Here is a 3,499-nt window from a genome sequence, read left to right on the forward strand (position 1 = left end):
ATGAATCACGAACTCATTTAGAAGATGTGTACAGGTTTTATTTTTTTCATTAGTCATTTCTTCCAAAATTAATCACACTTTGGTACTGCTATGGCAACTGAAAATCCTAGTAGTTTACCACACATATATGATATCTAATCCTTTGTCAACATGCTATTTCTTTCAATGCTTAAATCATTTTGCTGATGAAATACTTAATGTTTCACTATTTATGCAAATATAGGTGATCCAGTTTTCATATGTAGACACTATAAAGCACAAATGTGGTACGAAGAAAGAATAGACAAACATGCACACTCTGCTAATCCAAAGTTTCAATTGTGTTGTGGTAATGGAAAAATTCAGTTACCCTTTTTGAATGATCCGCCTATTGTGATGTAACAATTACTATTTGAATCCAATTCAATAGAGTCAAGAAATTTTCAACAGCATATTAGAACATATAATATGATGTTTGCATTTACATCACCTAGTGCCAAAATTGATAACAGCTACAACAATGGCCATGGTCCTCCTAACTTACGAATACAAGGCCAAGCTTGTCATAAAATTGGAAGTCTTTTACCACCTATAGGAGAAGTACCAAAATTTGCCCAACTCTACATCTACGACACTGAAAATGAAATTCACAATAGAATGTAATCATTAAGGTAAGTGTATTTAACAAATCTTCTTCAATTAAAGACTTATTCAATTAAACAGAATTTAAAATTATAGTTTTTGTTTCAGGTATGACAATAAGGTAGATATCGAAATTGTGAAGAAGTTAAGCAACATGTTAGATGAACACAATGTTCATGCAAAATCATTTAGGATGGCAAGAGATCGCTACAGGGAAAAAGAATTTACGAATATGAAATTAAGACTTATTGCTGATAGGACTAAGGATGGGAGGATATACAATACTCCTACTGTTTCATAAGTAGCAGCCCTAATAGTTGGTGACGTTGACACTACTTCTCCAAGGGACATTATAATGGAAAATAGAAGTGGGAAGGCTCCAAAGAATTAATGACTTGCACACCAGTTATCTAGGATTTCAATATCTTTTACTATTTCCATATGGTGAAGATGGATATAGACATGATGCTAGCCATCGAGATATCGTGATTGGGAACAATACAAAGAGAAACCGGCTAACAATCAGAGAATGGTTCTGTTTTAGAATTCAGACAAGACAAAATGAAGCCCAAACACTACTAAGATCAAAGAGATTGTTTCAACAATTTGTCGTTGACGGTTATACTATGATAGAGTCTGAACGGTTGTCTTTTATTAGGAATAACCAATCAAAGCTTATAGTGGATAAGTACAACAATTTTTGTCAAACAAGTTCAAATATGCAAGAAGACGGATCAAACAAGGGAAAAAGAGTTGTGCTACCATCGACTTTTGTTGGAGGCACAAGATTTATGAATCAATTATAATTTGATGGAATGACGATTTGTAGTTATATTGGTTTTCCAGATCTGTTTGTAACTTTCACATGCAATCCCAAATGGCCTGAGATACGCATGATACTATGTAATCTAAACTTGACACATTCTGATAGGCCAGACTTGATCTCAAGGGCCTTTCAAATTAATTTTGATCAACTTCTAACAGACTTAACCAAAAATCATTTACTTGGAAATGTTATTGCATGTAAGAATTACAAACAATTTTTATAACCAATACGTATTAATATATCATTCTGTGATTTTATAACTTTTATATGTTTTGAATGCAGATATGTACACTATTGAATTCCAAAAACGCGGTCTGCCATATACACATCTACTACTCTTTTTGCATTCCGATTGCAAATATCCAACTATAGATGATATTGATAGGGTGATATCAGCTGAAATACCATGTCCTAAACAAGAGCCACAACTATACGAATGTGTGAAGGACCATATGATTCATGTGTCATGTGGATTAGCAAACAAATCTCTACCTTGCATGAAAAATGGTAAATGCTCAAGGTTTTATCCAAAGATGTTTCAAGAGACAACTACTATTTTTGAAGATGGATTTCCACACTACCGTAGAAGGAATAATTCAATATCTATTGTGAAGAATGATATTTGTTTAGACAACCGTTCAGTAGTTCCATACAACTCCAAGTTGTTGCTTAAATATCAAGCTCATATCAATGTGGAATTGTGTAATAGAAGTACCTCGATCAAGTACTTATTCAAATACATTAACAAGGGTTATGACATAATAACAACAACTATAGTGGATAACAACAATCAATGTTCTGCTTCATAGGAAGCTGTAGATGAAATCAAGCAATATGTTGATTGTAGATATATATCTCCGAATGAAGCATGTTGGAGAATATTCTCATTTCACATTCATGGAAGAAATCCAGCTGTAGAGAGACTATTTTTTCATCTTCCTGGTGAGCAGTCAATGTACTTCAAGGATGACGACTATATTGACGATATACTACGAAAACCTACAGTTGCAGAATCCATGTTTACAAGTTGGATGGAATGCAATAAAATTCATGAAGCTGCAAGAAGGTTGACATATCCACATTTTTTTTCAAAGTTTGTATATGTAAAAAAGGATAGATGTTGAAAACCAAGGAAAATGGGCAACACAATTGCAAGACTCATTTAGGTTCCACCAACAGCAGGAGAACTTTTATATCTTAGGAGAATGCTAACAGTAGTCAAAGGCCCATTGTGTTACGAAGACATTAGGACAATTAACAATATAGTGTATCCAACGTTTAGAGATGCCTATGAAGCTTCTGGATTCTTAGCAGATGATAATGAATACATACAAGCCATAATAGAGGCAAAAGATTGGGGAAGTGCTCACTTCCTAAGGAAACTATTTGTAACTATGTTAGTTTCTGATAGTCTTAATACACCAGATCAGGTATGAGAAAAGACATGGCATTAGTTGTCCGATGATATACTATACAAGGAAAGAATAACTGCTGCAAATCTAGGTAAATTAAATATATTCACAAAAAGTAACATTGTCATTTAACAGGTGAATAGTTAAAATATAATTTCATGTAAATGCTTTAACGAAATATTTAACATGACTTGTCCTATACTAATCATATCGACAATTGACTTTTTTCATTGTGCAGTTGAACAAAAGAACATATTTGAAAAGGTAAATTAGGCTGTTATGAAGAACAATGGTGGAATGTTTTTTTTGTATGGATATGGTAGCACAGGAAAAACTTTTATGTGGTCAACATTGTCTTTAGCACTACGATCAAAGGGAAAAATCGTTCTGACAGTGACATCAAGCGGAATAACATCACTTTTATTACCTGGTGGACGAACAACACATTCAAAATTTAGAATTCTGATTTCTATACTTGAAAATTCGATTTGCAACATCGAACAAGGTTCTGATGCTACACAACTATTAAGACTAGCTCGTCTTATAATATTGGATGAAGCACCAATGACACACAAGTTTTGAAGCCCTAGACAGAACATTGAAAGACATTATGAAAGACCACATAACATGTAATTTAGTT

The 3,499-nt window shown here is 33.3% G+C and overlaps 1 pseudogene; it reads left to right on the forward strand.

Annotated features, from left to right (window-relative positions):
- The first annotated feature begins 210 nt into the window (after positions 1-210).
- On the forward strand, positions 211-3,127 carry LOC114175356 (annotated as a pseudogene).
- Positions 3,128-3,499: the final 372 nt, after the last annotated feature.

This window comes from Vigna unguiculata, chromosome 3, assembly GCF_004118075.2.
Source record: "Vigna unguiculata cultivar IT97K-499-35 chromosome 3, ASM411807v1, whole genome shotgun sequence".
Classification (NCBI taxonomy): domain Eukaryota; kingdom Viridiplantae; phylum Streptophyta; class Magnoliopsida; order Fabales; family Fabaceae; genus Vigna; species Vigna unguiculata.